The sequence below is a fragment of the Cetorhinus maximus genome, chromosome 15 (genome assembly GCF_964194155.1).
Source record: "Cetorhinus maximus chromosome 15, sCetMax3.hap1.1, whole genome shotgun sequence".
In the NCBI taxonomy this organism is placed as follows: domain Eukaryota; kingdom Metazoa; phylum Chordata; class Chondrichthyes; order Lamniformes; family Cetorhinidae; genus Cetorhinus; species Cetorhinus maximus.
This window is the reverse complement of record NC_135893.1, coordinates 28,499,227-28,511,105: the sequence shown is the minus strand read 5'-3', so window position 1 is coordinate 28,511,105 and position 11,879 is coordinate 28,499,227. Positions and strand designations below refer to the sequence as shown.

The 11,879-nt window shown below is 47.6% G+C and overlaps 1 non-coding gene across 1 annotated transcript; it reads right to left on the bottom strand.

Moving 5' to 3' along the window:
- Positions 1 to 11,294: 11,294 nt before the first annotated feature.
- On the bottom strand, positions 11,295 to 11,426 carry LOC144691306 (small nucleolar RNA SNORA35). The gene has a single exon (XR_013579101.1). It is a non-coding gene; the product is annotated as a small nucleolar RNA SNORA35 (small nucleolar RNA).
- Positions 11,427 to 11,879: the final 453 nt, after the last annotated feature.

Below are 11,879 nucleotides of genomic sequence, written 5' to 3'. Positions count from 1 at the left end.
GGTTAGGTGACCCAGGGTAACGTTGTGGGGACCAGGGTTTGAATCCCACCACAGCAGATGGTGGAATTTGAATTCAATAAAAATCTGGAATTAAAAGTCTGATGATGACCATGAAACCATTGCTGATTGTCATAAAAACCCATCTGGTTCACTAATGTCCCTTAGGGAAGGAAACCTGCTGTCCTTACCTGGTTTGCCCTACATGTGACTCCAGACCCACAGCAATGTATCTGACACTTAAATGCCCTCTGGGATGGCTAATAAATGCCCACATCTCATGAGCAAATAAAAAGAAGAGCATTGTGAAATGGGCTCTGGATTCACCATCAGCCATTTTACACAGTTGCAAAACGTCAAAATCTGGAAGTGTTTGTATGTGCATGTATGCACGAGTGAGGATTAACAGCTTTAATCATCAAGGAGAATATTTAAAGAACTGTTCATTCAATAATTAACAAGGAAAGCTCCCAAATTTTCTCATGTTCCGCTTTCAGGACATTCACTCTCAACATCAGGGAAGCGTTAGAAGTGATGTTCCTGTTCAGCTACTGTGACAATCCCAACACAGTTCCTGCAGCTCTGTGTAGTTAAAAGTATCTTTTAAACTAAAATGATTGACTATCACAGTGTTTTTTAAAACAAGCTTTCATGGAATGGGGCAGCACTGGCAAGGCCAGCATTTGTTGCCCATTTCTAACTGCCCCTGCTCAAAGTCTGGAGTCACATAGTAGAACAGACCAGGTACGGATGGCAGATTTCCTTCCCCAAAGGGCATTAGTGAACCATATGGGTTTTTCAGACAGTCACTGATCATGGTGACTAATACCAGTTTTGTACAACTTGTTCATTGAATTTAAATTCCACCAGCTGCTGTGGTGGGATTTGAACCCATGCCTCCAGAGCCTGGGCCTCTGGATTACTAATCCAGTGACATTACCACTACATCACCACCTTCACATAACACTAATGAATGATACTTGGTAAACTATTTTTACTTCAGATTTTTAACGCACTTTGCTACTCCAGGTACAACGTGGCAACCCATATGTTCACCCTCAGCATTGTGAAATTCGTAACTTTCAGAGTGCTACAGTTTTGGGCAAATGTTATAGTGACAGTTTCAACAATACAGTAAAATTAGTTTACAAATGTAATATAACTGAAATGTGATTAGCACCAATTCATCTCATGCAAGTAATTGCCAAATGTGTTCAGGCTCATTCATTGTGAGAAATGTTCCATTCACGGATGCAAGAAACTGACAATGGGACTAACTGCTTTGAACATATAACCTTGATATTTTCAACGTTGTGAGTGAAACATTCACACGCTCATTTAAGATTATATGAAATTTATAACTGCAAAAAAAAAACTGACATGCAACTACAAGTTAGCTGGATTTGGGTGGGCTTGGGCTTTGTAGAGAATTCCAAGTTGCCGATTAGATCACTCATTAATTGTAATGGGAACGACTGGAAATGAAATGGAATTCTCATGTTGAATGTAATAAATTGGCATGTGTTAGAAATTGACAACTTAATCCACCATATTTGTGGATGCTGGCCAAATGAAGACTGGTTGACTTGAAACCGTAATTGCTGATTTTTGGAAGTCATGAATGAAATATTCATAGACCCATTCATTTGAGTGCTCACAAGCACAATGAGCATGCCTGGGCTTTTACTGCACTGTCACAGTGTTATTTTCCATCTAGCCTCATCCTGGAATTTTAAGGAGCTTTCTGTATTCTTCAGTCAGAGGGAGAATATGAAGCATCCATTATATGTTGCTATCGCTTGCAGTTGTGGTAGATTCTTTCATAATGTCAGTCGCTCAGCAATCAAAAAGTGAAAGAGGTTTTCTGAAATCTTGTTCTCAGCTGTGCCAATGAGGGCTGGGCTCCCTAGTACTCCTGGCCTCAAACTACAGAAGATCATTTCTGACTGCTTGACTGACCTCAAGAACTGCCTGAAGCAACTGACAGTGGCTTACCCTAACATTGATGGTTTAGTAACACAGAGAGTGTCCATCCTGACATTATCACCGCAAATGGTCCATCAAAACATCATCGGCTCAGCAACACACAATGGCCTTTTATGACATCACTGTCTTAGTAACACAACATGACCTAATAGGATATCATTGGCTAAGAAATGAAACATATAGCCTATCATGACACCATTGGCTTAGTGTCACTGAGTAATGTAACAGGATATCATTGGCTAAGTCAGATGAAATGATCTAATAGGGCATCATTGGCTTTGTGACATGGAATGACATAATTGTACATCATTGGTTTAATGGAAACTTTGACACCATTCTAGGGCAATGGGGAGGTTGTTTTGAGGGAAGGAAAGTAATCATCTGAGATCTGGAACTGGTAGGGAGACTATAGTGAATGGACAATTTATGTTGTGGACCTAAAGAATGGAGCAAGATTACACATTAAGGGCCTGACTCTAATTAATTATGTGCATTTTAAAATGAAGATCATTTATACATTTTGCTCCTTAGGCAACAACATAAGGCTAATTTATAGCCGGGAAAAAGCAATTGGATATGCACACACACTTGAGGGAAGACAAACTGTGTTGACATATGCCAAACATACTCGCGTGCTATAGTTACGAGTCCAAGAGATTTGGGCCCAAGACCACACTTGCAGTTTGTTTGAGCATAAGCCCTTATGAACGATTCACTTATCAGTCAAGGCCATAGGGATCTGATATAAGCAAATCCTTATAAAAAGGGGCTGCATCCATTTAGGTTGTCCATACTATTGACAACTACAGGTTTCTTAATCATCCTGGAGCAACATAATCATAAATAAACTGTGCTGATAGACTATATGAATCCTGGACCCCCATGTACAGCTACATATAAGGATGGTAATGGAATATTGTCCTCGGTAAAACAAACTGGAACATTCCTGACTTTTTCCTGCTCTCATATGGAGTTTCAGCTCCTAATCTACACCAAATGAAGTGATGTTATCCTTCACGCTAGGAGGATGATGTAATCTTATGTTTTCAATATGTTTTTTTTTCCCAAAAATACTGGGTTTAAACACACTGATCTCCCATGGGTGTAATTGGAGCTAATCAAATGCAGTGATATCCCCATTACTACATACCCCATTCAATAATGAAAACCAGCTAACATGTTTATAATCGGAGCAGGCATCCTGAGGTGCAGCCTTGGCTATTTTAGGACTACGTCAACCGGAATAATTGGAAAGGTGTTTACAAAATTGCACATGAAGGAAGGCTGGATTTAGTCTTTCTAATACAGTTTCCAAATTGTTCCATCTGCCTACTCCAGGTCGGTGCAACTCTTACAACTAGGTTGGCTCTGGGTCCATCCATAAACAGACAAACCCAGATATTACCATCAGTTAGTTAGCTAGCCTCTCACCTACCTTTACCTTGGATCATCGTTAAAATAACTACCATTTGGTAATGAAAAAAATTCCCCTTCCACCTCACCCATTCTTCACATAAAAAGCCCCAACAATGAGTGTCAACAAGCTTTTCAACCATGAGCGATTAGGGACTCTTACTGTGCAGGAATTTGTCCTGGTACTCATCTAACATTAGTGCACAGAGAGTTTCCAGTAGGGGGGTCACTGGGTCACAGTCAGAAACCTTCTTCTGTTCCCTGACACAAAGGCAAAGCACCAGCACCTCCACCATGACCAGAGCGAGGAGCCAGATCAGGGTTCAAATCCCATGTTGTTGGCACCAACCTGATTCACACCAGCCCCGTCCAGCCAATGGCTGCCCCACCCCCACCAAGAAGTCTGAGTTGCTGTGGTAACATACACTTTTGCCTGGAGCTATGGAAAGTGATGGTCCAGATTCCAATTTCTTTCCATCAAATGGCAGACCAGCAATCTCTATTGCTCTTTGTGCCTGCCATTAGGATTTTCTGGAAGGATATACATCTGTTTGGCCACATTATGAATGCACCTTCTTTGGCCATCAAGTCCTACAGTAGGATTTGAACCCAGAGCTTCTGGCTCAGAAATAGGGACACTATCACTGTAACTATGTGATTTAAACTAAACTGGCCCCTCCCCCATTGCGTCAGCGAGATATTGCTACACCAGCTATATTTTCAGAAACAGTTGATGAATTTAGCAGTAATTAATGCCTAGTTATGTGCAGATCTGTGCAATGAGCTCATGCTGATTGAAAGCTGGCTTAAGAATAGCTGAAGATTTCAGAAATGTTCCAACTGTAGAGAATGGAGACGTTCATCCAGTTAGTCTGAAGTAGGTTCAAACCTCGGTCCCAGAGGCACAGGAATAGTGTTCCTACCAGCAACATCATCCAGTTACCAGGTGAGTCTATTTCTGGAACAAATTTATTTCTTTCAATGCTTATTTCTCCTAAATATCAGAAAAGTAGCTAATCCTTGGTGAGTTATTACCTCTAAAGAAGAAACTGGATTGTGAGAAGTGGTGAAGGGCTATAGAGATAATTCTAGGTCTGTTTGACTCACATTGAGGTCAGGAAGAGAATAGGAATCCTTGGGTGGATTGAGAAGTGGGTCTATGACTGAGATAAGAATGAATGTAAAGGAAGTGGGTTTAATCAACTGAATCTGTTGTTTTTTTTAATTCATTCACGGGATGTGGACTTCGCTGGCTGGGCCAGCATTTATTGCCCATCCCTAATTGCCCTTGAGAAGGTGGTGGTGAGCTGCCGCCTTGAACTGCTGCAGTCCCTGTGGTGTAGGTACACCCACAGTGCTGTTACAAAGGGAGTTCCAGGATTTTGACTCAGCGACAGTGAAGGAACACCGATATATTTCCAAGTAAGATGGTGAGTGACCTGGAGGGGAACTTCCAGGTGATGGTACTCCCATCTATCTGCTGCCCTTGTCGCCTAGATCATAGTAGTCGTAGGTTTGGAAGGTGCTGTTTAAGGAGCCTTGGTGAATTCCTGCAGTTCATCTTGTAAATGGTACACACTGCTGCTACTGTGCGTTGGTGGTGGAGGGAGTGAATGTTTGTGAATGTGGTGCCAATCAAGCGCTTTGTCCTGGACGGTGTCCAGCTTCTTCAATGTTGTGGGAGTTGCACTCATCCAGGCAAGTGTGGAGTGTCCCATCACACTCCTGACTTGTGCCTTGTAGATGGTGGACAGGCTTTGGGGAGTCAGGGAGTGAGTTACTTGTCACAGGATTCCTAGCCTCTGACCTGCTCTTGTAGCCACAGTATTTATATGGCTGGTCCAGTTCAGTTTCTGGTCAATGGTAACCCCCAGGATGTTGATAGTGGGAGATTCAGTGATGGTAAAGCCATTGAATATCAAGGGGAGATGGTTAGTTTCTCTCTTGTTGGAGATGGTCATTGCCTGACACTTGTGTGGCATGAATGTTACTTGCCACTTGTCAGCCCAAGCCTGGATATTGTCCAGGTCTTGCTGCATTTGGACATGAACTGCTTCAGTATCTGAGGAGCTGTGAATGGTGCTGAACATTGTGCAATCCATCAGCGAACATGCCCACTTCTGACCTTATGATGGAAGGAAGGTCATTGATGAAGCAGCTGAAGATGGTTGGGCCAAGGACACAGCCCTGAGGAACTCCTGCAGTGACATCTTGGAGCTGAGATGACTGACCGCCAACAACCACAACCACCTTCCTTTGTGCTAGGCACAACTCCAACCACCGAAGAGTTTCCCCCATGATTCCCATTGACTCCAGTTTTGCTAGGGCTCCTTGATGCCACAGTCTGTCAAATGCTGCCTTAATGTCAAGGGCAGTCACTCTCACCCCACCTTGGGAGTTCAGCTCTTTTGTCCATGTTTGTACCAAGGCTGTAATGAGGTCAGAAGCTGAGTGGCCCTGGCGAAACCCAAACTGGGCGTCAGTGAGCAGGTTATTGCTAAACAAGTGCCGCTTGATAGCACTGTTGATGACCCCTTCCATCACTTTACTGATGATGGAGAGTAGACTGATGGGGCGGTAATTGGTCGGGTTGGATTTCTCCTGCTTTTTGTGTAGAGCACATACCTGGGCAATTTTACACATAGCCGGATTTTTTTTTTTTTTTTTGTAAAAATATACTTTATTCATAAAAATCTTCAATCACATTCAAAACCATTTCAAAAACAACATTACAAGGGTACAATCCAGGTTAAACTTTTACAAAATGTATCACCAGGTGCATCAGTACAAACAATATTACAGTCATTTACAGCCTTTCATTTTGATCTGTACAGCCCGAGGGGCTCTAAACAGTTCCCAGTCTCTCGGTGCGCTGTGGTAGAAAGGTCTTAGACAGCGACCCTTCCCCATTGCGCCTTTGCGGCAGCTGCCCCAAGCTTTAGTGCGTCCCTCAGCACGTAGTCCTGGACTTTGGATTGTGCCAGTCCGCAACAATCGGTCGGGGACAAATCTTTGTGCTGGAAGACCAACAAGTTTCGGGCAGACCAAAGCGCGTCTTTCACCGAGTTGATGATCCTCCAGCTGCAGTTGATGTTTGTCTCGGTGTGTGTCCCTGGGAACAGCCCGTAGAGCACAGAGTCCTGTGTCACAGAACTGCTCGGGATGAACCTCGACAGCAACCACTGCATCTCTCTCCAGACTTTCTTTGCAAAGGCACAATCCACAAGGAGGTGAACAACGGTCTCTTCCCCACCACAGCCACCTCGAGGGCATCGTGCAGAGGGAGTGAGACTCCTGGCGTGTAGGAAGGATCTGACGGGGAGGGCCTTTCTCACCACCAGCCAAGCTACGTCTTGGTGCTTGTTGGAAAGTTCTGGCGATGAGGCATTCTGCCAAATGACTTTGACAGTCTGCTCGGGGAACCATCCCACAGGGTCCACCCTCTCCTTATCCCTCAGGGCCTCTAGGACGTTACGTGCTGACCACTGCCTGATGGACTTGTGGTCAAAGGTGTTTTTCTGCATAAATTTTTCCACCAGGGACAGGTGGTACGGCACGGTCCAACTACTTGGAGCGTTCCGCGGCAGCGTGGCCAGACCCATCCTTCGCAACACCGGGGACAGGTAGAACCTCAGCACGTAGTGACACTTGGTGTTTGCGTACTGAGGGTCTACGCACCGCTTGATGCAGCCGCACACAAAGGTGGCCATCAGTATGAGGGCGATGTTGGGCACGTTTTTTCCCCCTTTATCTAGAGGCTTGTACATCGCGTCCCTGCAGACACGATCCATTTTCGACCTCCAGATAAAGCGGAAGATGGCTCGAGTGATCGCCATCGCGCAGGAGTGTGGAATGGGCCAGACCTGCGCCACGTACAGCAACAGCGAGAGTACCTCACACCTGATGACCAGGTTCTTACCCGCAATGGAGAGGGAGCGTCGCTCCCCCATGCCCAGTTTCCTTTTCACCATAGCCACTCGCTCCTTCCAGTTTCTAACGCATGCCCCGGTCCCTCCGAACCATATCCCCAGCACCTTCAGGCCGTCAGCCCTGACAGTGAAGGGGACAAAGGATCGGTCAGCCCAGTTCCCAAAGAACATGGCCTCGCTCTTCCCACGATTTACCTTGGCTCCCGAGGCCAGTTCGAACTGGTCGCAGACGTGCATCAGTCTGCGCACCGACAGCGGATCCGAGCAGAAGACGGCGACGTCGTCCATGTACAGGGAGGCTTTTACCTGAGTGCCTCCACTGCCTGGGATCGTCACTCCTCTTATGCCCGGATCCTTCCTGATGGACTCGGCAAAGGGTTCTATGCAGCACACAAAAAGGACAGGCGAGAGAGGGCAGCCCTGCCTGACTCCAGATTTAATCGGAAAGCTATCTGTTTCCCACCCATTGATTGAGACTGCGCTACTGATGTTAGTGTAGAGCAGTTGGATCCAATTTCGAATTCCCTCCCCAAAGCCCATTTTGGAGAGCACATCCCCCATGTAGGTGTGCGATATTCTGTCAAAGGCCTTCTCCTGATCCAAGCTGATGAGGCAGGTATCCACACCCCTGTCCTGTACATAGGCAATCGTATCCCTGAGCAGCGCCAGGCTGTCAGAGATCTTCCTGCCTGGCACAGAGCAGGTCTGGTCAGGGTGAATCACCAATTCCAGAGCGGATTTGACCCGGTTGGCGATGACCTTGGACAGAATCTTATAGTCCATATTCAACAGTGAAATGGGTCGCCAATTTCTAATTTCCTCCCTTTCCCCCTTGTGCTTGTAGATGAGGGTGATGATGCCTTTCCTCATGGATTCTGACATGCTGCCGGCCAGGAGCATACTCTCGTACACTTCTAGCAGGTCTGGGCCGATCAAGTCCCACAGAGCCGAATACAACTCCGCCGGCAGGCCGTCGCTTCCGGGGGTTTTACTCTTCTCGAAGGACTCGAGGGCCTTAGTCAGTTCGTCAGGAGTTAGCGGTTTGTCTAGGCTCTCCCGCGTACTGTGGTCTAGGACCTCCGTGATAGAGGACAGGAAGGACTGGGAGGCCGTGCTGTCCGTGGGCTTCACGTCATACAGTCCGGCATAAAAGGATTTGCTGATCCTCAGAATGTCGGACCGTGATGACTTTACTGAGCCGTCTTCTTCCTTCAGGCTGCTGATCACAGAGCGCTCTCTGTGTACCTTTTGGAAGAAGAAACGTGAGCACGTCTCATCCTGCTCCACGGAGCGGACTCTGGAACGGAAGATGATCTTGGAGGCCTCCGAGGCAAAGTGCGAGGCTTGCTGGCCCTTCACCTCTTGGAGCTCCTCCTTGACATCGACCCCCATCGACTGCAGCCGGAGCAGATTCTGCATCTTTTCCTGGAGTCGGGACATTTCCCTCTGTTCCTTTCTAGCTTTCTGGGTGCCTTTGAGGATGAAAAACCTCTTGATGCTTCCCTTGATCACTTCCCACCAGTGTGTCAGGGACTCAAAGAGGGGTTTCACGGTTCTCCAACCTTTGTAATCCCTCTTGAGCTCCTCAATGTTCTCTGGGGTCAGCAGTTGCACATTTAGCTTCCATGCCCCCCTGCCCACCCTCAGGTCTTCCTCCAAGTGGCAGTCCGCCAGTAGGAGGCAGTGGTCAGAGAAGAACACCGGCTTGACGTCGGTGGATCTGACTGTGAATGCACGGGACACAAACAGGAAGTCTATCCTGGAACGAATGGACCCGTCTGGCCGCGACCAGGTGTATCTACGCTGCGCTCCGTCTGCAGGGTTGCTGAAGACGTCGTGCAGCTTGGCATCCTTAACTGTTTCCATCAGGGATCTGGACGTAGCGTCCAATCTGCTTCCGGCCCTGCCGGATCGTCCAGCCGCATCGATGATGCAGTTGAAGTCCCCGCCCAGAATGACCGGCCTGGAGGTCACCAGCAGCAGTGGGAGCTGCTGAAAAACCTCCAGCCGCTCAGCCCCTTGTGCTGGGCCGTACACGTTAATTAACCGGAGTGGAGCGTTCTTGTACATTACGTCTGCTACCAGGAGTCGCCCGCCCACCACCTCCTTGACCTCGGAGACGGTGAAGTTGCCTCCCCGCAGCAGAATACCCAGGCCGGAGGAACGAGAGTCGTTTCCGCCCGACCAGATCGATGGCCCGTGGGACCACCATCGTGACCATTGCCTGTAGGAGCTGAGGTGCGGTATCGCACACTCCTGCAGAAACAACAGGTCAGCTTTGACCTTGGCTAGGTAGTCCAAGGTCGCAACACATCGCGTAGTAGATTTAATGCTACGCACATTTATGGATACAATCTTTAAACCCATATTAAAGCATTTATTCTCCTACCAAACCCACTGTCTCTGAGAGTCCCAGACCTTTAGTCTGCTCCTTCATACCCGTAGTGAGCTCAAATTCCTTCACTTTGGATGGGCTGAGGTAGATCTCCTTGGCCGTGTTCTGCTCCAGTGGCATCTGGAGGTTCACGTAGTGAGCGGATTTTGAGATGACCTTTGCTGGAGAAGCTTCTCCAAAACTCACCCCCTCTGGGGGGTTGCTGTTCCCGGCTTCCTGGAGCTGGGGTGCGATGATTGCCTCACTGCTCCCAGATTCCAGGGGCTGTGGTGCACTGGCCTCCTCAGGTTGCAGGCAAAGTTGGGGTGCGTTGGTCTCCTTGTTGTCTCCAATTTTCTGGAGCTCGGGTGTCTCGTCCTCCAACGCCCTGGAGCTTTGCCGCCTCTTCTGTCGGTGCCGCTCTGGCACTTCCTCATCCGAAGAGCTGCTGCCCTTGTCATCCGTGTCGGATGGGAGACGCCTCTTGCCGCTTCTCTGGGAAACGCCTTTGCTTCTTCTTCGCTCCCTCTTACTTTTCTTGTTCTTCACCGTCCGCCACTCCCCCTGCTGCTTTTCCACTGCTGCCTCCTCCTCCATTGATTCGCTGTCCTGAGGACTGGAAGGTTCAGGGGGTAGTGCTGTTGATTGGCTCTCTGTTGCCTCAATCTCTTTCTCCACCTTGTCTCTCTCTGTGTCCTCCTTTGTCCCGTTGAGCTCCCTGGGGGCCTTGGTGGTTGGAGTGACACGGAACATTTCTTCTGCTTCCCCGTGGTCGGCTTTGGCTGCCTGTGCGTAAGTACGGCAGCGTTTGGGGCAGGTCCTGTAGAGGTGACTTGCCTCGCCACACAGGTTGCAGCACTTGGCCTGTTTGCAGTCTTTTGTCTGGTGCCCTTCCTGTTTGCAGATCTTGCAGAGGGAGGCGCTGCAGTTGGCCGCCACATGACCAGCCTTGCCGCATGAGCGACAATGCTTGGGTTGCCCAGCGTAGACCAGGTAGCCACGGTTTCCCCCGATAGCGAAACTGGAAGGAGGGTGGAAAATGGCTCCCTTACCATCGGTCTTTAGCGTGACCTTAAACAGGCGTTTGCCTGTCCAGATCCCCAAGTCGTCTCGAATCTCAGTGCCGCTCCCCACCTTATCGAAGTACCTGGTGAGGAAGGTGACCACGTCGGCGACAGGGACGAAGGGGTTGTACACATGCACCATCACCTCACGTTCCCGTTGCAACGGCAGAGAAAAGTGCGGCTCCGCCGTCAGGATCTTCATCTCCGGCAGGTCTCTCTTCTCCTCGAACACCCTCAGGAGCTTAGAAAGGGATAGGGCTACACATAGCCGGATAGTTTTTTTTTTTCATGTTGCCTTTAGTTTTGCGAATTACCTTAAATCAGTGCCCTCCAGTTCTCCACCTTGCCACCAATGTGAAGCTTCTCTTCATGTACTCTGCCCAGACTCATTATTTTGAATGATATGGAAACAATTCGCTGCTTTTGCAAACCTATTCCCCACTCAGGTGGCTAGAGTCCCATGTAAAATAGTTCAGTGCTTTTACAAATGCTGTTCGATAGAAATGATTAATAAAAAAACACAAGTGGAAAGTATGTCCCCAGCCTTCGAAAGGGAGAAGCTACAAGTAGAAGCTCAGCCCTTCTGCAAACTGGGTTTTGATCTCGCACAAGAATGAGACTTGGAAGGTCACGAGCCAGACACCAAGTCACTAAATTGTGCTGCCAGTATTGTAGCTGTACTGGAACAGCTTGGCTTGGGGCACGGCAAGTTCTGTTGTTCCTTATTGTTGTGAATACCACATTTATTATTATGTAGTATTTTCAAAAACATTTAACGTTTCTCATTTGGCTTTTCATCACAAATGGCCTTTAAGAATATAAATTACTAGTTTTAAATACCCTAATAATTAATTAGCACCACCTTAGCTGTAATTAGTCAAGTAGGTAATGATTAGCATGATAGCCATGATTAGCTCTGAATGCAAGAGTTAATGCACATACTAACATATGGTAATTTTGTTACACCAATGTACAAGCTGCTCATCTTTAGTCCATGTTCCTAAATTTGCTCCTGTGAGCAGATGGCTCCAATTCTCATTAATGGGTGTGTCTTCCCTCCAGTGGTTGGTCGGGTTTCCAGATGCTGCAAGCTATCAGCAGGAATTCTTGCAGCAA